Source organism: Elephantulus edwardii, unplaced genomic scaffold, assembly GCF_000299155.1.
Source record: "Elephantulus edwardii isolate Elephantulus edwardi_28Jun2011 unplaced genomic scaffold, EleEdw1.0 scaffold00195, whole genome shotgun sequence".
NCBI classification, from domain to species: Eukaryota; Metazoa; Chordata; class Mammalia; order Macroscelidea; family Macroscelididae; genus Elephantulus; species Elephantulus edwardii.
The window spans coordinates 1,880,801-1,908,794 of record NW_006399945.1 but is presented as its reverse complement, the minus strand read 5'-3'; the positions used below and the strand labels follow the sequence as shown (position 1 = coordinate 1,908,794).

Below are 27,994 nucleotides of genomic sequence, written 5' to 3'. Positions count from 1 at the left end.
GTGATAGGGAATGGCAAAGGACACACTGACAAAGGAGATTAATTAGAACTGACTTTGACAAGCACTGTGGCAATTGGACAATTAAAACAGACATTTGGATGGCGGGGGAAGAAGAACAAACTGGGGAGGAGGGTGGAGAGAATGGTGCACCAATGAAGGAATGAAAACCCAAAATAAAAAGAAAAAAAATGTAGCATTATTGACAAATATGCAGAAGAGTTTGCAGGAGCATTAAGTCTAGAGAAGGTAGATGGTGTCTGGACTAAGGCAGAGAAAGATGAAGTCATGGAAGACAGAAAGTGAAAGAGGAGGGAGGAAGAAAATAAAGAGAAGACAATTTGGCCAGCAAGAAAGGTAATACAGCTGAAAACAGCACCAGAGCAGGCTTAGACAAACACAAGAAACAAAGGGGACAGGTAATGGGAAAGGAAGAAAGCAAATTTCTTTAAGAATCAAGAACATAAGGTCTACTCAGTAAAGATGGCAGGCATTAGAAGTGAACGAGCCTCAGATTTAAACTCTATGTGAACTGGAAAAGAAATGGTGAAGATGGTTGCTGCTCCTGGGTATCCTTCACTTAATCTTCTCATGTTAAAAGAGGAGCATTTGCTTCTCCTATGTGGAGAAGGTGAAGGAGCAGTCAGAAATCCCGTGCTTACCTTAGCCTGCCAAAGGTATCCGACCCGGGCTGAGTCAGAGATGACTCATCTGAAAAAATGGAGGTGATGAGATGTAACATGGTTGTTCAAAAACCCAGAAATAGTAAATCTAAAGCACTAGCTTCACACCAGAAATCAATAAACGGTGACTTACATCAGCAGTTAAAACCCTAGGGCAATGTTCAGGAAATTCAAGGTCTAATTTTGGCGCTGCTGTTAATGAGTTGTGTGATTCCAGAAAGCAGTGTACACTTTCTGAATCAAGGGAGAGATCACTTGTAAAATGGGGATATATCTATAACATATGTACCAAAGCAAATACATGTAAAAATGTTTTTAAGAGCTGTGCTTGCTCCCTAGAAACCTGAAATTCTGTGTATCTCATGCAGTCAGTCAAGAAGAATACCAATTTGAGATTTAAGAAGAAATACCAATAATTGAGCAAACCACAAAACAAAAACCCTTTTTCAGTCTCCTCGTACAGGGACGTGAATTCACCCGGCCCACTTTACTCAACATCACTCTAGGCAGAAGTTTGACAGCTTCTTGTAAAAGTTAATCATATATATTCAATCCAGTAGTTTCATTCTGAGCCATAAACAAAAGAAAGGAAAACATATGTCTCCACAAGAAACTTCTGTTTTCCATCTTTAATGTGGTGGTGATTATACTATTTGTACATTCTTGTTAATATCCCTGACATTGGACACTTAACAGTTGATGGACAGATTTTACAGTATATAAATTATTCCTCAACAAAGCTGATTAAAACCACTAGTCATAAAAGGTACTACTTTTGGTATTTTTCTTTCCCATAATGCTAGCATTTTACCTCTGACCCTGAAGTCCCCTAGAATTAGACAGGTTTGTGGTCTATTGTTTTATAGATTAGTTCTCTTTGTCAATGAAAAGGAAAACATATTCCACAGGGACAACAAAACAAATCAATTTTACTTATTGTGCAAGATCCAGGGACAGGTAATCACACCATGTATGAAACAATGACATCAGGGAGTAAAGAAAAATCAATGATCAATTAAAAGAGGCCAGCTGATTTAGCATTGTAAATGTAAACTGTCACAGAAAGAGACTCAGACATAGCCCTCTGAGATCAGGGGTGAGAGAGAAAGGCCTGCTGCTAGAGAAGAAGAGATTCGCTTCAACCATGGGATTCGGTAATTCAATAGAAAAAGGAAAAGCTGTGTTTTCCAATGGAACTTCTCCATCACCACTCATAATAGATCCAAAAGGTAGAACCATTCAACAGTTTCCAGTTTAGAGGCAAACAGAAATATTCCAACTGTAAACCACATCTATGGGAAGTACAGATTGTAGATACTTCATACCAAAAGCTTCAAGGAATTAAAGAGTGTAATGAAAAATGTCACTATGGTCTGCAACTCCAATATCAATTTTAAAATCCGTTCAGTAAGCACATTTATAAATTATTTGATCAGATCTAAGCTATGACAAAAGGAGCCCTCTGGGGCATAGACTAAGTTGTTGTTGTTAGTAAGTTGGCTGGCTACAACTCATGGCGACCCTATAAACCCTGGCTGATCCCGACCCAATCTTGCTGTCTCTGACACAGTTGACCTCACTACCACTGTCACCATGTCACTCATCTCATCTGAGAGCTTCCTCTCTTGTACTGACCTTCTACTCTTCCAAATATGATGTTCTCCTCCAAGGATTGGTCCCTCTTAGCTACATGCCCAAAGTATGTGAAATGGAGCTTCAAAATCCTTGCCTCCAAGGAGCAAATTGGTTTCATCCTTTCCGGGATAGACTTGTTTGTTCTCTTGATAGTGCAAAGTATATTCAATACTCTTCTCCAGCACCACCACTTAAAGGCATTGATTGTTCTGTCATCCTTATTCACTATCCAGCTCTCAGATGCATAGCAAGCAACTGAGAAGAACAAGACCTGGATCAGGTGCACCTTAGTCTTTAGAATGATACTGTTGCTCTTTATCAATTGATTTATCTATCTTTTTTCTCTGCCCATCAAAGAGCTGGAGAATACTCTTTTCCCTGGAGGTGTGTTTTCAGGATTAGGTTATGAAAAACATGCTTGTGCAGAAGCTGATATGCACTGACCAGCAGACCAGGTTGAAAGCATTTGTTGCCATCAGGGACCATGACAGCCTCATCAGCCTTGGAGTTAAGTGCTCCAAGGACATGGCTGTTATTATCTTTGAGTCATTATCCTGGCCAACTTCTCCATTGTCCCGTGTGGTGAAGCTACTACCAGGAAAAAAGACCAGGAAGCACCACACTGATCCCAGGAGGGCGGCCAGCTGCTTTGGCTCCAGCCTGCACCCAGAGACTCTGGCACAGTCTCATCTCTCTTGCCTAAGAAGCTGCTGTGATGGCCATTATTGACAACTACTGTGTTACGCTTGACAATAAGGAAATGCCATGATAGACAGGGATAAGAATGGAAGGTGTCAAGCATTTCATTTTACTTGGATCTACAATCAACAATCACAGTAACAGCAGTTAAATAAATAAATAGATGAAATAAATAGATGTGTTGCATTGAGGAAATCTGTCAGGGTCCTCTCCAAAGTGCATAGGACAGGAATATTAGTTTAAAGACTAATGTGAATCTGATCTAAGCCACAGCATTTTCTTTTTAAATTTTATTAATTTTAATGAACATTTACAGAGATTTTGGATTTCCATTCATTCATTGTTGCACTTTTCTCCCTGCCTGCTCCCCTCCCAAGTTCGCTCCTCTCTTTGAAAAGGAAAAGAAAAATTCCTTCATTGGTATACAATACCCTCCCCCCCACTGCCCCGAGTACACTCCACTATGCAACCTTAATTTTGGACTCCTGTGATAACCATAACACCCTATCATATATCACTTTTAAACTACCTCTCCCTCATCTGTTTCAATGTAGTATACATAATTTATCCAATTTTTCTCAGTCTTGGCCCAACCCTGATGTCAGTTCCATTCTACAAGAGTGGCACCACGCAGTATGACTGAAGTATTTCACTCAGCATAATGTCCTCCAGGGTCACCCATCTTGAATAATGCATGAGTTCCTTGATTTTCAATGCAGTGTAGTATTCCATTGGGTGAATATACCACAGCTTCTCTATCCATTCGTTGTTGCTAGTGTGAACAAAGCCGTGATAAACATGGGTGTGCATATATCTGCTTGGATGTTGGTTATGGTCTCTTTGGGGTATATTCCCAGTAGTGGAATTGCTGGGTCAAATGGTATCTCTATTTGCAACTTTTTGAGAAAGTGCCACACCGCTTTCCACAGTGGTTGCACCATTTTATAGTTCCACCAACAATGAATAAAGGTTCCAGTTTCTCCACAACTTCACCAGCATTTGTTGCTTGCTGTTCTGTTAAATTTTGCTATTTTGACTGGGGTGAGATGATATCTCATAGTTGTTTCGATTTGCATCTCTCTTAGAGCTAGGGATTTTGAACATTTCTTCATGTGCAGTTGGCCATCTGAATGTCTTCTTTGGTGAAGAGCCACAGCATTTTCAATTGCTCACTATGCATCTGAAAATTTGGACAGTGAAAATGGTAACAGAAGAATAATTAATGCCTTTGGAGTTCATCGTTGATGAAGAGTACGGAATATCACACAGACGGTCGGAAGTACAAACATATATAATTTGGAGGAAGTACAATCACAACGCTCCCTAGAGGAAAGGATAATGAAACTTCATCTCATTATTACTTTGGGCATGCTGTCAAGTAGAGACAGTCCTCGGGAAAAGACATCATGCTGGGAAAGACAGAAAGTCAATGAAAGAAAGAAAGATCCTCAAGGAGATGGACTGATACAGTGACTTTAACAATGGCTTGAGCATGTCAGAGATTGGGAGGAGGATGCAGAATAGGGTAAGGTTCAGATCTGTTGTTTGAGTAACTGTGAGTCGTAGTAGATTTGAAAGCTGGAGCACAAATAAGTAGGAGAGAAGAAAAACTGATGCCTTTGAGGTGTGTTGCTGGAGAAGAGTTCTTAATATCCCATGGTCTGTCAAAAAAAACAAACAGGTATGTCTTGGAGAGGGTGCAGCCAGATTGCTCCTTGGAAGCAGCGATGGTGAAGTTTTGTCACATACATTGGGCATCCTGCTAGGAAAGGCCATTCCTTGGAGAAGGACATCATGGTTGAGAAGATGGGGAGATGGTGAAGGAGAGGCAGACCCTCAAAGAGGTAGACTGACAGAGTTACTGCAGCAATGGGTTAGAGTATGTCAGAGACTGTGAGGTTGGCACAGGATAGGACAGGGCTCATAGAGTTGCTATGAGTTGTAGTTGACTCGACAGTACCTAACAATAACAACCTAATGATAACATGTGACCCTGTGTAACTTAGGAAAGCCCCCTTTGATGCCATCTCCAAAGTGTACAGAGATCTCTTCCTCAGCTCTGGAAAGTCAAGCTTCCTAAGTCTCCTTATCAGGAATTCAACGATACCTGGTGAAGGCCCACCCCAGCACTGTTCCCTGCAAGACTTACCAAAAATTATGGCCAATGGTTAATAAAAGGTCTCTCCAGGTGCTGCTTTAAATATTTTCTAATTATCTAAATTTTTTTACTCTGACCAGTTACTACTTTTATCAACAGAAAAATATCTTAAAACATTTCACGGAAACAATATATGAGGTTAATGCTTCTAAGAAAATACATTTACAGAAAGTTGAAGATGTACAACCAAAACACTTCATTTTCTTCAATAAACAAATTTAATTTACCATTAATCTATTTACGTTTTAGGCCTAGGCCTTTCCATCAATTCTTTCTTCAGGCTTACTACCTCAAATAAAACCTTTTAAACTTCATTTGCTTGTCTTAGCTTTGTTTTTAAATGTCAAGATTATCCCTTTGTTATGTTATCAGAGCACACATGGAACATTTTTTGCATAGTTTTAGAGCTTTCTGTTAGGCTATCTGCACTAAAATGTCCATTGCCAATCACTTTAGACCTTCTATCAACTTCATGTGCTCTTCTCTGGAAGTCTGCATCCATCTTTCTTATGCCTCAGCCACCAGGATGAACGTTACCCACCCATAAACCAGGTGCCATCAAGTTCATTTAGATGCATGTGACCCCTAGTGTGTCAGAGCAGAACTATTTCCCCTGGAGGCTGCAGTGGCTGATTTTGGGGAAGTAGTTTTTCCTATTTCTTTTCCAAAGCACCTCTGAAAGAATTTGATATGCCAACCGCACAGTTAGGGGCTGAGCATGTTAAGCATCTGCACCCCCCAAGAGACACTTGAGCTTTACCCAAAGAATAAAAAAAAGTTTTGATGGTGGCCAAGTCCTTTACAGGCCTTTCTCACGGAAACAATAGCTAAGGTTAATGCTTCGAAGAAAGAACCTATAATTACTTTTTTTATTCATATTTTGGTTCACACAACTAGAGAAACAGAAAACTATCTGGAAAGGATTTGAGACATTTTCAAGTGCAATTTTGGTTCTTTTAATGATGTGACTGAAGTGGCTTGTTTTCCTATAAATATAGTTTAGATAATGTTCTCTAAGTGCATCATCTAGTTATTATTAGTCACCACCGTGTCCCCATTGCTGACCCACAGCATTGGCTCCATCAGGCTACCAGGGCTGTGAATCCTCACAGGAGGCTGATCGTCTTTCTCCTACGGAGCAGTCAGTGCATTCAAACGACGGACTTCTGGTTAGCAGCTCATCCTGCTATGCACTAAACCACCAGAGATGCTTCAGGAGGCAATGAAATGAAAAGAATATCAACTATGAAGGAATGCTTCTTGTTGACATTCACCAGACTGTCTTGATAATACTAGCTTATTTCTGGATAGAGGATCTCGGGGGTGTAGTCTACCGGGAGATGTACTATTAACCCCAAAACAGCCCTCCCTGGTGGTTCAAATCCACCTGGGAGACAGAAATGGGCAAATTCTTCCTGTGTAATTTATAGTCTTGGAAAACCCGCTGGCGAGTCAGCTATGAGCTGGTTCCAACTCTATGGCAGTGGATTTTGTATTTTGGGTACTGATATTCTTGTGGTCCTGGTCTATGCTGGGGTGGGACAGGCAAGACAGTGGTAGGGGGGGTTAGGAGGGAATGAATAAAGAATGGGTTACAGGCATTCCTTGGAGACACTGCAAGTTCCACTGCAGAACACTGCAACAAAGCAAGCCACACAAACTTCTTGGTTTCTCTGTGCATGTAAGTCATGCTGATGTGGTATTACATATAAAGTGTATGATAGCATTATGGGGAAAGTCTGAAATAGTGCAGGAACTACAAAATATGTGACACTGGTGAGGACATGCTGTTGGAAAACTGCCACCAACAGACTTGTAATGACACATGGTTTACCACAACCTTCAAACTGTAAAAAACCACATCCCCTGCAGAGCACAATAAAACAAGAATAGGGAGCTCTGGTGACCTAGTGGCAAGAAGCTGCACTGCAATCCAGAAGGCACCCGGTTCAAGACTACCAGCTGTCCAAGGGAGAAGGATGGACATTCTCCTCCTGTGTGATCAATTGCTCTGAAACCCCCCAGAGGGTCAGCTATGGGTTGGTTCTGACTCTGCAATACACAATAACAACATACTAAGAATGCTTCCAGCTTCAGAAATTTTCAAAATCAGACAATACCATCAAATCCTGTCTATTACTCTAAGATAGCCAGAGACCACAAGGCCGGGAATGGACGGGTTAGCCTGGAACTGTGAACCACAGGATTGTCCTGCAGGGAAGGGAGGGAAGAAGTGGAAATATCTGACCCTTTCCTGAGCAGTGAAATGGATTTATTTTATGTATTTATGGAACATGAACAAACTTATTTTGGTCCTCTATCTAAAGTTTCCACTTCAGAGAGTATGAGGTCCTTTTTTTTTTTTTTTTAATTCCTTTCCAGGCCTCATTCCCTATTCATTCTCTCTCCATTGCCCCCCCTCCCCGCCCCCCAACATTTAAATTTCTTTTTGGCTTATAAAACAATTTCCAGTCTTTGCTCACTGGGAAGACACTGCATACATTTATAAAAACCACTGCTATAGAGTCAAAACTGATCCCTAGCTGACCCTCCATTGGGTTTTTAGAAGCTATGAATCATGCTGGGAGGAGATTGTTCATCTTGTTCCTTTGGAGCAGCTGCTGGATTCGAAGCACTTGACTTTGGGATGGCAGCACAAATCCTTAACCATTAGGCCACCAGAGCTCCCCTACATAAATAAGATGAAGATATTTTTTAAAGGAAAACAAACAGGAAAATGAAACAAGGTAAAGTTTAGAAACTTAAAGTGATTCGGCCTAAAGAAGAGAAGACTGAGAAGGTCCTAGATGACTTACAGGGAGCCCTTGGGTGGTACGCATAGTGAACATGCCCAGCTGCTAAGTGAGACGCTGGAGGTTTGAGAAGAAAGGCCTGGTGACCTCCCTCCTGCGATCCTGTGAAGCACAGTATATTCCGACACACTGGCAGTCCCCATGAGTTGCAGGTGACTCATGGAAGCAGGGAGATGACTTACATGAAAAATGGATTTTTAAAAAAGAAATAAACTGCTGCAGGAATGATATGTTTAAATGGAATTGAATGACTGTATAATGAGTTCATAAAAGCTTTACTTATTTTTTCCATTTTAAAATAGTAATTCAATGATTCTATAAATAAATGGTTATAGGAGATATGAATCAGCTACTCTTTATGGAATCTGAGGATGGAGCACAAGGAAAGTTTTCTGCGCTAATTTAAAAAAAAAGCCTACTGACAGATAACTAACTCACTGCTGTCAGGTCAGAACCAGCTCACGCTGACCCTCCACTGGGTTTTTGGAGGCTATAAACTGCACAGGAGGAGACTCCTATCTTTTCCCTCAGAACAGCTGGTGGATTCGAACCACTCACCTTCAGGTTGGCAATGCAATTCCCTAACCACTAGGCCACATCCACGTGAGAGGAGGAAAATAAAAACAGAATGGATTTCTGCACATTGAAACGAGCTGCTTTTGGGGAAACACTGAAGTACCTGCAGTAAAGATTTCTGAAAAAAATACTACCTTGCTGCAGTTTTAGGTACTATACTACTTGAAAGTAAAATAATACGAACCAAGATCTGTATTTATCCCCACTCTAAGATAGGAATAGTTTTTAGTATTTCTCCCTTCTTATATTTACTATAGATAGATTTCTCCCAGATATTACATATTTTTTCTTCACTGATAAACAAAACCAGATTCATTTTCTGGGAATAAATCACTTAAGATATGAAACTACCACAAATGGCAAACCTAGCACTACTTATTCCAATTCTGTACCCTGAAGTGTTGGCTGTCTGGCTAAATTCCAAAAGTTATATTGGGCAAATATTTTCCCTTCAGCTACAGTTTAAAATGGAACCATGTATATAAATAGATATCTTGGTTATTGCACATTTATTTGCTAATTCTGATTATAGTGGAAGCACAATAAAAATGAATGTTACTCATAAAACTCGGACTCAATTATTAATGCATATTCTTTTCTTTATGTAACAGTAATATAAATAGAATTTATAAACAATAATAATAACTATTATTATTATTATTACTAGTTCCATGTTCAACTTATAGCAATTACAACTTGTTCTCAAGCAATTATTCTTAGGCAGCAGAAAAGGCAACAGAGGGTAAATAATTACTAAATTGACTTAGCCAGCCTCTTCAGCCTCTTCTTTGCCATGTAGGAAAGTCTGATTCTTTAAATAATAAGTCTAGACACTTTCCCCAATTTACCAAATCAGCAGCATTAGTAGGCTAAACAAGGCAGCTGCTGCTGTTAGGAGTCACTGAGTACAACTCATAGCAACCCAACGAACCACAGATCTGAACCCTATTCTATCCTGTGCCATCCATCCTCACACTTCCTGACACACTAGAGATCCTTGTGGCAGTCACCGTGTCAATTCACCTAGTCGAGGGTCTTCCTCTCCTTCACTGACCTTCCACTCTTCCAAGCATTCTCTTCAAGGAATAGAGGACCATCATCTTGGCCTCCACAGAGCACTCTGGCAGTCCCCTCTCCAAAATATATTTGTTTGTTCTCTTGGCTGTCCATGGGATGTTCAGTGCTTTTCTCCAACACCAAAGCTCAAAGGTATCAATTCTTCTATCAGATCTCAGATTCATAGCAAATGATTGGAAAGGCCTTGGCCTGAATCAGATATACCTTAATCCTCAAACTGACATTATTACTTCTCAGTACTTTGAAGAGGTCCCTAACTACAGATTTTCCCAGTGCAATGTGTCTCCCTATTTCCTGACTGCTGGTATGAAGGGTGTTAATTGTGGATCCAAATAAGATGAAATTGTTGACAGCTTCAGTCTCTTCTCCATCCTCCATTATGTTGCCTGTCAGTTCAGTGGTAAGAATCTTTGTTTCCTTGATCATTTGCAACGAGTGTTTCAAGTCCTAGTCACTTTCAGCCAGCAAGGTTGTGTCATATGCATTAGTCAGGTTACTGATGAGTCTCCCTCCCATCCTGATGCCACATTCCTCTCCAAAGAGTTCAGCTCCTCATTCTTCTCAATGTCAGCCAAAACTTGCTATGATCCACACAAATGCCTTTGCATAATTAATAAAGCAAAAACAGACATTCTTCTGATATTCTTTACTTTCAGCCAGGATCCATCTGACATCAGTAATTATATCAGTAATGCTACAACCTCTTTTATATCCTGCTTAAACTTCTGGCAGTTCCCTATCTATGTACTGTTCTAGCCGTTTTTGAATGATCTTCAGCAGTATTGAGCTTGTATGTGATACTAATGATATCACATGTGATATTAATGTTCAATAGTTTCCACATTCAGTTGGATTGCCTTTCTTGTGAATTGGGAACAAATATGGACCTCTTCCAATCTGCTGGCCAGAAAGCTGTCCTCTAAATTTCCTGACATAGACTGGTGAGTGCATCCAAGGCTGCATCTGTTGATTGAAAGAATTCCTGGAGTCTTATTTTTCGCCAATGCCTTCAATGCAATTTTCACTTCCTCCTTCAATACCATTGGCTTCTGCTCATATGGTACTGCCTGAAATTTTTTAGTGTCAAATCAGTTCTTTTTGGTACAGTGATTCTGTGTATTCCCTCCAACTTCTTTTGATAATTTCTGGGTCATTCAATATATTACCCATATTTTCAATACTGCCACTCGAGGTTTAAATTTGTTTTTCAGTTCTCTCAGCTTGAGAAATGCAGAGTGAGTTCTTCCCTTTTTATTCTCCAATTCCAGCTCTCTGAACATTCCATTATAATACATTTGTCCTCTCAAACTGTTGTTTGAAATCTTCTCTTCAACTCTTTTACTTCACCATGTTTCTCTTTGTTTTGGCTTCTGAATGGTCTAGTGCAATTTTTAGAGGCTTTTCTAACATCCATTTAGGTTTTTTCTTTCCCCTCTGGTTTTTTATCTCCCCCCCTCATTCGTTTCTGTAATGAACTTTCAGGTTCTTCATAGATAATATCCTTGATATCAACCCACAACTCATCTGGTCTTTGATCACTGGCATTCAATGCTTCAAAACTATTCTTAAGATGATCTTGAAATTCAGATGGAATAGATTCAAGATTTTATCTTGTTCCTCGTGGACTTACTGAATTCTTTGGCCTCAATGTGAACTTGCTTATGAGTAATTGATGGTCTGACCTAGTCTGCCCCTGACCTAGTTTTGACTACCGATACTGAGCTTCTCCAACAATTTCTTCCACCGATGTAGTCAATTCGATTCCTATGCAGCTCAACGGGTGAGAGCTATGTGTAGAGTTGTTGTGTCTTTTAAAAAAGGTATTTTCAAGGAACAAACTATTGAAAAGACAAAATTTATCATTCTATTTCCAGGCTCATTTCTATCACCAAGCTCTTATTTTTCAACCACTATTCCTTCTTCACTGCTTCCAACTTCTGCATTACAGTCACCAGCGATCATTAATACATCTTGATTGCAGTTCAGTCAATTTTGGACAGCAAAATTTGGTAAAAATTCTCAGTTTCTTCCTCTTTGGCTCAAGATGTAGGAGAGTATATTTGAATAATAGTTGTGTTAATGGGTCTTCCTTGTATGTGTATGGATATTATCCTATCAATCACAACAATATTGTATTTCAAGACAGAACTTGAAGTTGACTTTTTGACTATGAGTACACCACCATTCTTCTGTATTTCATTCCCAGCATAGTATACCATATGATTATCTGATTCAAAGAGGCCAAAGATGGTCCATCACATCTTATTAATGCCTAGTATGTCGATGTTCTTGGAAGCGCAAGTGGCATCCACTTCCTAAACAACATGTCTCTGGAAACTCTATGAACTTTGATTAATGACTATAATTATAGAAAGGCTTCAGGCCTTTTGTTCATAGGGTTGCTGTGAGTTGTACCTGACTCGATGGCAATCAACAACATGTCAATGTTAATGCATTACATTTCATTTTCTTAAACTTTACAAAAATTTTTATACTGATTTACAAATTTCAAATACATTGTTTTTCACACCATACCTTTCCCATTTCCTACAATCCTTACTCATCAAATTGTGCGACCCTATGATTATCCTCACTTCTCTGCTCCCCTCTTCTTAGAGTCTCATAGTCATTCTACAGTATTGGTTTTATATAGTATTTGTTCTTATGGAACTGAGTTCACTCAGTATAATGCTCTCCAGTCCCTCTTAAGTTAGGTAGTAATTTACACAATTTCTGTTCCTGCATGCTGCATTATGTTCTATTATGTGAATATACCATAATTTCTCAATCCATTCGATTTTGGTTGGACATCTGGGTTGTTTCCATGTTCTTGCAATGGTGAATGCTGCTGCTATGAACACTGGTGTACAAGTCTCCATTTGTGCCTCAGTGCTCATTTTCTGGGAGATATTCCAAGCAGTGGAATAGCTGAGTCATATGGACTTTCTATGTTCAGCTTTTTGAGGAAGTACCAAACTGCCTTTCAGAGTGGTTGTACCATTTTACAATGCCACCAACAATGTATAAAAGTTCCTATCTCACCACATCCTCTCCAATGTTTATTACTTGCTGTCCGGTTAAACTTTGCCACTGCCACGTTTATTACTTGCTGTCTGGTTAAACTTTGCCACTGCTACTGAAGATGGTATCTCATTGTGGTTTTGACTTGCATCTCTCTTATTCCCAGTGTTTTCGATCATTTCTTCATGTGTCTGTTGGCCATTTGAGTATCTTCCTCTGTGAAAATTCTTTCCACATCTTTTGCCCATTTTGTAATTGGGTTATCAGACTTTTTCTTGTGGAGGCCCAGAAGTATTCTGTAAACTTTTGTTAAGAGACTCTAATCTGAGATGGTACTGCCAAATGTTTGTTCCCAGTCAGTAGGTTTTCTTTTCCACTTCATTTTTTATAATTTCCAATTTTCCAACATTTAGGCTATGTACATTCCATTTTCAATTATTAAACAATGTTTGTCATTGTTTTTCCTCATTTCAACTGACTTCCAATCTGGCCTCTACCACTACACTACTGTAACTTTCTGCGTTCCTCCACTGTTCACAGGGTTTTCCAAGGCCTGTTATTTAATAAGTGGATGGCCAATCCTGCTTTCTAGTATGTCTTAATTTGGAAGCTCTACTAAAACTTGTTCACTGTGGGTAGCCTTTACGGCATCTGACACAAAAGCATAGTGGCATAGCTTTCAGTATCATAGCAACCCTCAAGTTATCTCAGTATAGCAAACTGGCAGTGAGTTCCTAAAAATAGTATCTGGTTGATAAATCAAGTGGAAATTTCATTATTTTTCATATTTCCCATTCAGATTCCTGAAATTCTCTTACTAAATTAAGAAGCCATAAGCATTTGTCTAGTATCACCTTCAAAGAACCATGTAAATAGAAGTTAAAAATACAAGGGGGGAGAGAATACAAGAGATACAGGACAGTTTCTTTCCTCATGATTACTTACTTAGTTCTGAGAATATTTCTTGCAACTAGTTCCCTATACATGATCAAGATAAGCAGTCTTGGCATGTCACTAGCTCTTTTGCTTCTGATTACCTTTAGAAAACTTTAGACAAGCTACAAAGGATGATTTGATATGAATACAAAACACTTTCTTACAATAAGTAGAAAGTAAACAGATAATGGAGGCTATTAAATGATATTTTAAGTCACTTAAAAGGAAAAAAAATCTTAAATATTTGTCTTGTACATAGCAAGGCACTTCCCTTTTACTGATGTCAGGATTTTCTGCGTATCTCTGGAATTCAACATATTGCTTATGCTTGTGTCTGGGAGTAAGTCTCTTTTGTGTTTATCCTACCTGGAGTTTCTCAAGCTTCTTGAATACATACATTAGCATTTTTTCAATAACTATGTCAAGTTTCCTGCTACTATTTATTAAAAGTTTTTGTTGGTTTTTTGTTTGTTTTAAAGCTATGAATTTTTATTTTTAAATTTTACTCTGATTTATTTGCAAAGCTTGAATACATTTTCACCAAAGATCCTTCCCATTTCCTTCACCTCAAGCACCCATTGAATTGTGTAACCCTACTATTAATACCCTACCCGGCCCTCTTCCTCACCTCGCTATTTCCACCCTCCTCCTCCTTGGATTATCATACTCATTCTACAACAAATGTTTCATATAGTATTCAAGGGAATACTGTATAAAATACTTTTTATACAGTATTCGACTGAGTTCACTAGGAATAATGCTCTCCAGTCCCTCCCAAATTAGGCGGTAATTTACAAAATCATTGCTCCTGCGTGCTGCATAGTATCCCACTGTATGAATATACCACAACTTTTCAATCCACTCATTTGTGGTTGGACATCTGGTTTGTTTCCGTGTTCTTGCAATGGTAAAAGGCTATTATGAACACTGGTGTACAAGTTTCCATTTGTACCTCAGTTCTCATTTTCTCAGGGTATATTTCAAGCAATGGAATAGGTGGGTTATAAGGACTATATTCAGCTTTCTGGGGAAGCACCAAACTGTCTTCCAGAATGGTTGTTCCATTTTACAATCCTACCAACAATGTAAGAGTTCTTATCTCACCACATCCTCTCCAACATGTATTACTTGTTGTCCTGTTAAACTTTGTCACTGTTACTGGGGTGAGACGGTATCTCATTGGGGTTTTGATTTGCATCTCTCTTATTACCAATGATGTGGAGCATTTCTTCATGTGTTTGTTGGCCATTGAATATCTTCCTCTGTGAAAATTCTTTACTTGTCTTTTGCCCATTTTTTGTAATTGAGTTATCAGACTTTTTCTCGTGGGGGCCCACGAGCATTCTATAAACTTTTGTTATGATATTCTTGTCTAAGATGGTATTGCCAAATATTTGTTCCCAGTCAGCAGGTTTTCTTTTCACCCTGTTGGAAAAAGTTTTTGATGAACACAGGGATTTAATCTTTAGAAGGTTCCATTCATCAATTTTATCCTGTTCAGATTGCACATTTCTGGCTGTATTTTGAAGTGTTTTTTTTTTTTTTGGGTCTGGTTTGTTTTGGGTTTGTTTGTTCGTTTTTTTAAATAGCTTTTGTCCTCTATTATTGCCATTATGCATACTGGTGCATTTAATGGTGACCCACATTCCTCTGCTCATTTTATTCATTCTTTCTTCTTTATATATTTTTAAAAGTCTAATCTCAGATGATTTATCTTCAATTCTCTGGTCCATTCTTCTGCCAACTCAAATCAACTGTTGAGACCCACTAATGAGGTTTTAATTTTAGTTGTACTTTTAAATTCCATTTGTTTTTTTTAAAAAAGTAATTTCTATGTCTTAACTTTGTTGATAATCCCTAGTCAATGAGACCACAAACTCTTTTAACTCTTTAAATGTAATTTAATTTCATTTTTAAACATATTTATAATAGCTACTTCTCTGAAGTTTTTGCCTACTAAGTCAAATACCTGCAGTCCTGTTAAGGCAGCTTGTTACAAGTACTTGTTTCTTTGCATATCTCATAACTTTTGTCGAAAACTTGTCCTTGTAGACAATATATTACAGCAAGTCTGGCCATTGATGCCTCCTGTCAGCAGATCAGTTGGTTGTTTGGGGAGCTCTGGTGGCACAGCAGGGAGTTGTGCTGATAACTTCAAGGCCACACCTCTCTGGTGGGGCAAATACACTAGGACCTCTGTGGAAGAAAGACGGGCAGTCTTCTCCTGTGATTTACAGCCACAGGAAACCTGCTGCAGGGTCAGCTATGAGGTGGTTCTGATGAGCCAAAAATGAATGAGTTTTTTTTATCATTTGTTTATTTTGCTCAATTAGTTGCCACTTCCTTTCCCTGCAGGTAAACATCTACAATGTTCTTGCGCAGAGTATTTTTGTTTTAACCTGTTTTCCTAAAAAAATGTCTCTGGGACAGCATTTACCACTCAGCAGTCAGAGGCAATGTGGAAGCTCCTTGGCAGTTAGATTTTCACCCTTTACCACTGCGTGTGCACCTGGCCTAAAGTTGCTTTCACTGGCGTATGGAATGGGAGGTGAGTCTGATAATAAAGAAAACTCCTTGGGGTATTGAGATGGTTCAGTCTGTGGTGGTGGTTATAAAAATCTGTTTTTGTCCGGTGGCAAAGCAGTGGCTTGCTCAGAACCCGGCAAAATGGAGCTCGAGGCCATGAGCAGATACACCAGCCCAGTGAACCCAGCTGTCTTCCCCCATCTGACTGTGGTGCTATTGGCCATTGGCATGTTCTTCACTGCCTGGTTCTTCGTTTATGAGGTAACCTCTCCCAAGTACACACGGGACATCTGCAAAGAGCTGCTCATCTCCTTGGTGGCCTCACTCTTCATGGGCTTCGGGGTCCTCTTCCTGCTGCTCCGGGTCGGCATCTATGTATGACTGCCGAGGGTAAGCATCTGACAGCTTCACTGAATCCCTGCCTTTGTAAATTAGTATTTTAGACTTTTTTTTATTAACTAGTGCTGAAAGTGTCCCAACTTCTGCCCCACAATAAAGACAGGTGTGTGACAGTTAAAAAAAAAATCTGGTTTTGCATAAAACCTTATAAAGTTTCACCACTAGAAAGAGAAAATTTTACTATTTGTAAGCTATCAATAAAGAGACATTTTTAAATTTTTTGTGACCAGGGTTTGCCTCAAAAAATGACACCTTTAAACATGTTTTGCTGTTAAATAGCTGAATTCAATTTGATTACTTGAGTTCTTAGAAATTCAGTACTGAATATTTAGTGGGAAGGCAGAAAATAAAGTCTTTCTTATGCTATTGTCAAACATTTCATTATTTTTTGTGTGTACCGTCAAATCAGATCTGACTGATAAAGGAGGAGATTGTTCCTCCTTCTCCAGCAGAGTATCTGGTGGATTCGAACCGTATACCTCTGAGATTGCAGTGCAGCTTCTTGCCACTAGGCCACCAGAGCTCGCCACAAAAATAAAACTTTTAAAAAGAGCATCCTTTACTATTTAATAGTTATTACTACTATTATGTGAATGCTAAGATTTTACTTCTGGTCACAGGAAGTTCCTTCGGAGATAAGTTTTTAGTTTTTGGTGTGTTTTCCCCCCCAAGAATAAATTCTGGATTTATTTAATTGCTACTGACAAGTTTCAAAGAGCCTGAAGCCACCCTGACTTCACAATTAGGAAAAATCCAAAGAAATGTAAAGAAACAAGAGATGGCAAAATTAAGCCTGACAGAAAGAGGTGCACTGCCAGACATGCCACCTCCTAAGGCCCCAGAGCACTCTGTCCATCACACTGAGGCATAAAGTGACAGAACATGCTAGCTCCTTTCTCTTCCCTGCTCTAGCCACCACCTTTATTTAAAGACACGTCTTAAAAGCCATGCTCTTTCTTTTTAATAGATTAACTCACCCATAACTCCTAACTAGTGATAAGGAGTTGTGTTGCCAACCCAAAGATACTTGGTTTGAATCCAACAGCTGCTACCTGAGAGAAAAATAGGCCATATCCTCCTGTGCAATTTACTGCCTCTAAAAACCCACTGGAGGGTTAGCTCTAAATCTGTCTCAAGTCAATGTTATTGCTGTTGAACACCATCAAGTCGGAACAGACCCATAACTGACCCTCCAGTGGGTTTTCAGAGGCAGTCAATTCTTCCTAGAATTCTAGCAACTGCATTTTAACTACCCATATACTCCATCTTAATACTGAATACATCTATGCACATACTATGTGCTGGACAGCACTGTGACTCAATGAAATTGAGACTCATTGACATAAGACACGCTGATGTGGTTATTACAATGTTTGGTGAGAACACACTCAATGTACTGAACATCTAAATATGTGGGCCTCTTCCTCTTCCCAAGGAAACGAAGACAAACTCTTGTCCTCAACTCTACTAGGAGTCAAGAATGCAGAGAGGAACTACCTGATTATTCCTGCCATACAACTGTAGGAGGAAGACAAGATGATAAAGAAAAGAGGATTAATAGGTGAGTATTCCTTGTACGGATAAGGAAAGGCAGGAAGGAAACTTGAAAATCCAGCTGTGTTCCAAATATTCCAGGAAACAGTCTAGTATAAGTAAGAAAGATTTCACATCAAAGGCTAGGCCCAAATGTGACAGATCATGATACTTAGATTCCTTTTGATTTCTCAAGACGCTTTGTTTTAAATGGTAACTTAGGTATATTAGTTCTTTAGAAAGTGAAGAAAAGCTAGGAACAACACTAGAAGTCCTAATCCACAACATAAACAGTCTTCCCAGTATCCTGGAAAAGCTACAACCAGGAGAAGATAACATAGATGAATGGGACCTTCTAAGACTCAAATCCCTATGCACATCCAAAAACTTCTCCAGTAGGGTAAAAAGGGAAGCCACTGACTGGGAAAAAGTATTCAGTAATAACATATCAGATAAGGGACTTATATCCAGAATTTATGAAATACTTGAGCACCACAACAAGATAAAGGTAAATAATCCAATAGAAAAATGGGCACAGGATATGAACAGGCACTTCACCGAAGACGACATTCAGATGGCTAACAAACACATGAAGAAATGCTCAAAATCCCTAGCCCTAAGAGAGATGCAAATTAAAACAACTATGAGATATCATTTCACCCCAGTCAAAATAGCAAAATTTAACAGAACAGCAAGCAACAAATGCTGGCGAGGTTGTGGAGAAACTGGAACCCTGATTCACTGTTGGTGGGAGTGTAAAATGGTGCAACCCCTGTGGAAAGCAGTATGGCGCTTTCTCAAAAAGTTGCAAATAGAGATACCATTTGACCCAGCAATTCTACTACTGGGAATATACCCTGAAGAGACCATAGCTGACATCCAAGCAGATATATGCACACCCATGTTTATTGCAGCTTTGTTCACAATAGCAAGGAGTTGGAAACAACCTAAGTGCCCATCAACAAACGAATGGCTAGAGAAGCTGTGGTATATTCGCACAATGGAATACTATGCTGCATTAAAAAACAAGGAACTCATGCAATATTATTCAAAATGGTTGACTCTGGAGAACATTATGCTGAGTGAAATATCCCAGTCACAAAAGGACAAATATTACATGATGCCACTGTTGTAGAATGGGACTGTCCTTGGGGTTGGGGAGAGACTGAGTAAGATGGGTTCAATAATGTATACTGCACTGAAACAGAGGAAGGAGAGAACCGTCTAAAAGAGAGATGTAACTGGGTATTTCTGTCATCACAGGAGACTAGAGCGAGGGCTGCATGGTGGAGGGGACCTGGGGGAGTGTTTGTAAAACAATGAAAGAATCTTTTCTTTTACTTTTCCATAAAAAAAAAAAAAAAAAAGAAAGTGAATCCCGTTTAGGTTCAACTGAAAACACTGAGTCCAACGTAAACTTGGTTACAAATTCCACTTAGCCCAGGCTGAGGAACATCTTTAAAAGACAGACCCTTCAAGTAATTATCAAAAGTACGCCACCTGTACAAAGTGGGTGAAAGGAAAAACCTATTGTTTTTTCCTCAAGATCTTCTCAAATCATTTGCCATCCAAACCAGTTACCCAAAATAATGTTTTGATGACGGCCACAGGACTTCAGAAAAGCATTTGGCCAAAGTAATTGGGGAAGCCAGTACTTTTAAAAAATGCTATCATTGTTTCAGTAAACACAAGTGCGACATACTCTGATACGACAAAGATAAGTGTGTCGGAAAACTAGCTGACTTGCTCTTTCCATCATTCCTCAGCACCAACACTTGAAATACTACTTGAGTTCTGCTATGGCTTCATGATTTGCTCATCTGGATCTGCCCTAGATCTTGGTCTCTTACAAAATTTAAATGGAAAATTTTAACATTGAAAGTATTCTTATAGTTGAATTAAAAAAATAAACTGAATTCCCCAGGTTCTTTTCTTTGCTCTAAAAAACTACTGAATTTGAGATCCTGACCAATTTGAGATAAGTTTCAAGTCAGTTCATATAAGAGCCAAAGAGTAATAAAAGTAAACTCTTATAGAATACTTTTAATTATGGTAGCATTAACAAAATTAACCCTACCAACATCTGTTAAATATCAGTTTATGTGGACTTCTATTTAGACAATAAGATTTTTCATTGTTGTTGTGTACCACAGAGTCAGAATCGACCTATAGCTGACCCTCTGGTGGGTTTTTCAGAGGCATTTAATCACATGGGAGGAGACTGCCCATCCTTCTCCTGAGGAACAGCTGGTGGTCTTGAACTGCGTGCCTTTGGGATTGCAGAGCAGCTTTTTGTCACTAGGTCACCAGAGGTCCTTAAAGTTTTTCATTACTATTTAATAAATATTCATTAAATCAAAACATATAAAACCAAAAAAGAAAAGTAAAAATCAAATATAAGCTCATCTTCTGGAGGGGACTATGGTTACATTACCATAGCTGAGTAGGGTTCTTTATGTTCATATATGCGACTTTATTTATATAAAATAGGGTCATAAACACGTTATTTTGCAACCTGCTGATTTTACTCAATATACACTGGACACTAACTTCTGAAATGGCTGTATAATGTTGCACTATATGGCAACACCACCAGCTGTTTAATCACTATTTTGTTAGCTTGTTTGTTGGGATGTTATTGAATTATTAAATCAGTAATTCTTGTTCAGTCCAACAATAAAGAACTTTTCCTCTTTCACTCCAAGTTTATTTTTTTTAGAAATTTCTTTTTTTTTGACAGAACAATTATTTTGCCAGAGTGAAAAACCAGGAAGAATGACTACTGAGTAATTTTTTTTTATACAGATGTGTAAAGAGCCTTTGCTCTGCTATAATTAAGTATGCAACTGATGAGACATTTGAATTTTCCCTCTTGGATTTTCCTCTGATCTCAATGGATCATTACTGAGAGTTCAAAGGTTTCAAAAACATTCCTAATCAGAGGTTTGTTCCAGATATTCTAAGTCCTCAGGATTGGTGAAGTATACCTATCTTACTCAGTCTGCAACCACCACATACGATGGTTTTATCTACTCTTTCTAAATAGACAAAAATGTAGAAAGTAAAAGTGTGTGTGGCTTCCTATCTGAGAGGTCAGTTTTTAAAAACATCCTTGAACCCCAAACTGTGAAACATCAGCAAACATACTATCTTTATCCCTCCACAGCCCGTAATAAAGCAAACCAGGGTATGAGCCAGACTGCTCTCACCTTTCCCCTCACTTGAATTTTTTAATACTCTGCAAACATTTAATTAACTATAAAAGCCAAAGAGTTAGCCTATTCCATTTTCAAGTACTAGAACATCAGGGCCAAAATTCTGGGGTTAAAGTTGGCCCTGTCTTCTTTAGAGAGAAATCAGTGTGAGACAATTTTAAAACAGCATTGGCAAAACAAGTCCTTAGAGAATCCTTTCTTCATTATGACCACAGAAAGCTTCTATTGTACTAAATGCTTTACAAAGTGTAATAAATAAACACTAAGCATTTATGGTTTCAACTCAAGACAGTTCTGTCAATTAGAATCACCAAGAGAAAAAATATACAAAAGAGCAAAGATATAACTAAATTAAGGTGCATTTTATTATTATTTACAAAAGGGGAGGAGGAAGAACAGGACTCTGAGAAATAGCTACTTTAACAGTAAAGGTTATGAACTGACAGCTTCTTAGAACTCAAGAGGGCTGAGCACCCACGGCTTTAGACATTTCCACTGAATAAGTAAACACTATATGGGGTCACTAGGAGTTAGGTGACTTCATAGCACCTAACAACATAACATGTCCTTAGTGCCTACTAAGCTCTGGAGAGGAAGAGCTCAGATGAGATTGATGAGTCGCAGGTGACTCAATAGCACTTAACAACAACAAGCTCTGCTTCAATCTCAAAACACACTGGTTAGAATCCACCAGTTACTGTGTGTTGGAAGGATAAGCAAGCTTCTCCCCCATGATTTACTGCCCCTAAAAAACCCAGGAGGGTCCAACTTGATGTCACACAACAACAACAAAATGTACCAAGAGGGAGTTCTGGTGGCGAGTAAAGAGTTGCACTGCCAAAACAAATCCACCAGCTGCTCGATGGGCAGTCTTCTCTCATGCTATAGACAGCTTCAGAAATAATGCTGGAAGGTCAGCTATGAGTCAGTTTCGACACAATAACACAACAGTAATAAGAAGTGTACCAAGGGGCTCTAGTGCCATATTTCATACTATGGTGGATGGTAACCAAAAGGTCAGTAGTTTGACTGAATTAATTTGTTGTTTCACAGAGGATGGGCAATCTCCCTCTGTACAGATTTACAGCCTTGGAAACTCCTGGAGGGCTGCCATGAAGTAGAACAGAGGCCACAGCAATGGGCTTGGGGAGTTTCTTTGTGTGTTTTCAAGTGTGTCATTGGGCTATTATGGATATAAAAATGGCAAGACAAAACAGGTCCTTCTCTTTTTCCTTTAATAATGTAAACTCAACAAATTCGTAACATATCACACTGTGCCTGGATTCTCTACATGTTCTCCATTTAGACCCTTGCTTCTAGTTGGACAGTGCACTGTGAGAATGGCATTCCCCACAGCGGGGACAACAGCTCACCAATCTTCCTCCTGCAGAAGTGAGAGAGTTAGGACAACAGGGTACATACAGGTCAACTTCCCCTGCAGCCTCACCTCTTCTGAAACGGAATTCTTGAAGAATGAACTGGGTCTAGCCAACAGGCCAGATTTGAACCAACCGGTGCACAGGTGAAGAGGACTCTGCATTTTTAACACATATTACCTCCACTTAAATTCCTTTCAGGTGGCTGTGAAAAAAGTCGTGCGCGTGCGCATGTGTGTGTGTGTGTGTGTGTATTTAAACAACAATGTTACAGAATTAAGACAGAGATGATAACAGCATTACTACTATCTCATTTAAAATGAGCTCAAAATAGTAGTCGCAAAAATTTCCTGGTTAAATTCGTAATCTTCCCTAAGTGACAAAAGGAAATCCAGATCAAAGTCAGGGCTAGTAGGAATTCTGAGGCTATTTATCTCCTGACTTCAGAAAGGCCACTAAAATAAACTCCATAAATTAATATATACTCAATTTTCAATGATTTCAGGAAAAAATATTACATTTTCCTGTACCAGAATTGCCCACTGTGTTGTGCCCATTGTTGGTAGCATATTTGTTATTATATCTCTTTGTTATTATATGTAACCCAGTGGTCATTAACTTTAGTACACTTCAGAATCAGCAGAGAACTTGTTCAAACAGGGTTGCTGGGATTCAATCCCACAGTAGCATCCATAGGTCTTGGTTGTGGACCAAGGATTTGCATTGTCAATATATTCCCAGGTGATGATGATGTTTCTGGCTCACTCCTGTGGAAACCACTATTCAATCTAACCCTTACTGGACTTAGCATTATGTTCTCAATAGACTAGTATTCTTTGGTACTGAGTCATACAGATATTTGAATAACAATATGAGTCCCCTAGGCAACTTCCCCCTGGCTAAGTAATACGAGCTACTTTAACCTCTTATTATAGCTATCATTATTCAACCTTTTAATACATTTTTTAAGGTTTTTGTAGAGTCCTAAGTTTTTTAGGTGTAGAGTCATGAATTAAGAGACCTAGAACCTGAGTCAGAATAGCTGAGGATGAGTATAAAGGTGAAATGACTCACAGATTCATGCTGGAGACTCCTGTTTATTAACCTCCAAGCTTGCTTTATTAATGCTCCTTCTGATTCATGTCCTTCTGACTCCTTTATGAGCTCAGTAATGCTTTCTGGCCTTTGCAATGCCTTTCTTCTGAGAAGTTGAAATATTTCTTTAGTTCAGCAGTTGACTCAATATCCTAAACCAATGCAGGGTTAAGAAAACCTGTTCAATAAAACCTTGCAAATCCATTCAAAAGGACACGGAGTATCTGGATTTTCAGATTTCTAAATATAATTTTATGAAGATGTTTCTATACTTATTCAACTCATAAAGATATCAACTGTATTCCTTCTTCCTCCTCCTACTCCAAACAGTAACAACAAGTTTCACATGCAGATCCTGGCTCTCCCTCTTCTGTGGTGGCACTGCAACTGAGCATGAGGGTCCCAGGCTCCTGGGGTCATCGTCTCACTCACCTCTATCACTTCCCCAGCCACATGGAAAGAAAGGGAAGCTGGACACTTACTGACACAGAAGTTTGCCCTGATACTATTCGGCAACAGACCAGGTGAACTGAAAGCTAAATTGCTCTCGGCCCATCTCACTCAAAATGTTTTGTTTTCCTTTTCTTCATTTTCATGTTCTTTCTCTTGACAGTCTACTTGACAGTGTGTTATGTCACAGGGGCCGTGGCTGGGGACTGCCTGATGTTAGCACGTGCGTTCTTTGAGAGTAGAAACTATAGCTCCATTGTGCATTGTACGTGCTATGTGGGGGCACAATACATGCTACATAAGAACAGCAGTCCCAATCTTCCAAAACCAGCATTCCTCCCCAAGGGCTGGGTCATATTATCATACATTTGTGTGCATGACAGGCAAGGAAGAAGGTACCCTCAAGTTCACTGGGTTTGGGTTTACTTTTCATTTTAGATAAAATAAGGGAAAATCAATGTAACAAAGCTTCTTCCTGCAAAACTGCCCTTTGAAAGAGAATATTCTACAGATGTGATTGCTGAGCACTGGATTTCAGCTGCAAACCCAAAGGCAACCTGTTATGTAACCTGGTTCCCGTCTAGCTGTGCAGACAAGCTACCTATTAAAGCCTGCAATGGATGAAAGAAATGTGGCTTCCTCGCCTCTCTGAAAAACCCTCAAACCTCCAGAGCAGAAGGCGATCATCATGGAATAAACCAAGAGTGAAAAAAATCCAAAGCCATGAAGAGTTACTCTGTCAGAGCCTCTGGGTCTGTAACAATTTTAGGAGATACAGAAGAGAATGAGAGGGCACACAGTTACTCTGTCAGAGGCTCTGAGTCTGTAACAGTTTTAGGAGGTACAGGACAAGAATGACAGGGCACTATGTCAGAGAAAACAGCTCGGAGGAACACGGCTCCAGGACATGTATATTCACAGGTGGCTGGAAGTGGGGGCAGCAGTGGGAGAGCAGGTGTGCACAGCACAGGAGCAGAACAAGAGTTCCTGGGTTCTCTCCAGGGCGCGGAACTGCTCCTGTTCCCCTACACTTTGATCCCACACGTGGGCCTCTATGACACCCAAGGTCATAACCAGTCAACACTACTCAACAAGAACTGTAACCAAGCTCACTCTCCAAAGCCACATGGAGCAGGAGCAGGGAGGGGACCACAGCAGAGTGCACGGGAGAGTCTGCACTGTGCCTCAAGAATCCAAATGCTCTCCCCTTTCATTCACGCACAGCACGTAAGTCAATAACACAAACACTGCCAAGATATTTATGAGCAATCCTCCTAAAAGGAGTTGGGTTTTCTAAAAAGAAATAAAGATCATCTTAATAGTAAGAAAACAAATGTATAACATTTTCTGTCACTTAGAAAAGACACAAATTCTAAACAGCTTTTCTTCTTTGCAGGACCAAATTATAATTGACAGAACGAATAAAATATGAAGAAACAATCCAATATCTAACTCCACTGTAGCTTTAAAGATACTGTCCTGACTTCTGATGGTGCCTTATCAACAAATGAAAATAAAAATAAAAACTCCTACAGTCTTTGGGTAAAATATATTACGCAGTATATACTGGGAGAAAGTCTCTTTCACCACTTTAGTTTAAAACTTTGAAGATTTTTCTACAATAATTAAAATACATCTAGATGACACATTTCTCTTCTGCTCATTTTTTTAAAAAAACTAAGTTTAAAAAAGGTTTCCTGCTAAAATTAGACCAAGAACTCAGTTCTATTTTCTGTTCTTACATTTTTTCCCTACAAAATATATCAGAGACATTTCCTTTCATTGTTACTACCTTATGATGCCATTTGTACTTAAAAGCAGACAATACACAAGAGCAAAAAAGTTTTTAAATCAAGGTTTTCAAGAGTGCCAGTCACACACTAATTGCAGGCATGCCCCTTCCTTGCTTACAGTGGTCACAAGGAACGTAAGCAGCTACTGTCCTGCCTGCTGGGATTGCTTCATTAAAAGAAGTAATCCTAAAGCTGAAATAATTATGTTGATAGATACATTACTATGTTAATAGATAAATTCTTACCTGGTGGTTTAAGCAAGTTGTCTGGTAATAGTCTTCTCTGAATGAAACCTCATTTCAGACTAGATAAGGTTTCTCAGCTTTACCATTCAATGCTAAAATTTTTAGTTTTGTTATCCATCCAAATTTAAGCTGACAACAACTTGTTAGATGTAAAGCAGTTAAAGTTAGGGAGCTTCAGAGACTTTGATTAGTTTTTTAAACTCAATTTTCCAAAGGATGCTTTCAATTACTTGCTAAAGCTTTCTAGTTGTGTTTTTCAGTACATTTCTTTAGGAGTACATGGGTCTAGTTTTAAGCACCAAAATCTTCCTTTTGAAAAAAACCACCAAAATACAAAAAACTGCCCATCTCCTTTAAAAATTACATTCCACGCTCACATTTCTGCAGCATAAACTTGTAGCTAAGGGTAAATAAGGCATATTAGGAATTCACTTTTTAATATCCACGTCCCAGAGGTTACCATAGAAAATAAAACTCAATGACACAACATAACATTTCCATATTTGCATAAGCTATTTCCATTAATCAAATATGCTATTTGAAAAATAAGTCATATTCCACAGATTGCTTTTTATAAAGATAAAAATAACAAACACTTCCTCTTGGGAAAAAGTGAGTAAGGCAGTTTTCTTACAGTAAAATACATTCACAGTAAAATCTTTTGCCATCTTCTTACATTTCTCTAGAGCTTTATCCACCTCAAAGTTTCCAGTTTTCCCAAGAGATTAAAAAAATCACTATTACAATAACATTAGAAGACTTAAGGAGAAAAGAACAAAGAGAAGTCTTAGAAAATCACTCGGTACTTACAAATACTTTTATAGGAAATCTGAGCCACAATTCTTCACAAGGCTCTTCTCTTGACCATAAACACAATCTGAAGTCTAAAATAGATACCCTATCACATCAAGCCGAGAAGTCACATTTCAGCTTACTAACTTCTACTTGGGTAAACAGTTTTACAACTCATAGAACAAACCCCGGCTAAAATTAACTGCAGCAGCGCAGCAGGCAGGAACACGCTGATTTGCATCATGTGTGCTGGGATTTATTCACTAGGACAACATCAGTGTCCTCTTAATGGGAAATTTGGCAAAGGGGCGTGCTCTGGTGAACAATACATAGCATCACGATTATGCTAATTATTGAAGTCAGTCCAACAGCACTAACTTCTTTTAAGTTGCTTTTGCAAGTACTGACAAAGATAGAGTAATAAGCGCCTTTCACAACAGGCATTCACTTGATTTTTAAGCACATTCAGATCAGACAAGCCTTTGGCAACAAGGTGGCAGTACTGTATGCTCTTCACAAGAAGCAAAAATTCCATCAGATTACTTCAGTGTTCTGCGCAGATGATGGAGTATGAGAAGTTAAGCAGATATCAAATATGTATACCAAAAAATTATAAAGAGGTGGTCTTTAAAAGAAAGCTTTATTATTTTACATATAATGAACTAATTTCATTTACTTGCTTTCTGGCTGTGCCGTCTGCACCCCATAAGGAGATGCAATGAGGACACAGGTTCACTAACAAATTACAGCTGAGAGCAAATATCTCAAAATATTTGCAAAAGACATTGTCTTTGGCAGGAAACATTTTGAAATGCATTTAACTGCCTAGCCTAGCTTATGAATCTGAATCAACTCAATGACACCCAACAATGACAGTAATAACACAGGTCACCGTACCAATGTACATTAAAGCTCAAGTTAATGCAAAAGATCCCCTAACCCAGGGCCCTTAAAATGTAAAAAAAAAAAGAAAGA

At 38.9% G+C, this 27,994-nt stretch overlaps 1 protein-coding gene and 1 pseudogene across 1 annotated transcript in view; one reads left to right on the top strand and one right to left on the bottom strand.

Annotated features, from left to right (window-relative positions):
- The window catches only part of SLC20A2 (solute carrier family 20 (phosphate transporter), member 2), a 93,166-nt gene extending 65,684 nt beyond the window's left edge, over window positions 1–27,482 (bottom strand). The window contains exons 1-2 of the mRNA XM_006896983.1: window positions 27,044–27,482; window positions 15,593–15,597 (exon numbers count right to left, since the gene is read on the bottom strand). The gene's annotated coding sequence lies outside the window, so the exon portion shown is untranslated. The remainder of the gene's footprint in view (window positions 1–15,592; window positions 15,598–27,043) is intronic.
- Window positions 16,263–16,502, top strand: LOC102865055 (annotated as a pseudogene).
- Window positions 27,483–27,994: the final 512 nt, after the last annotated feature.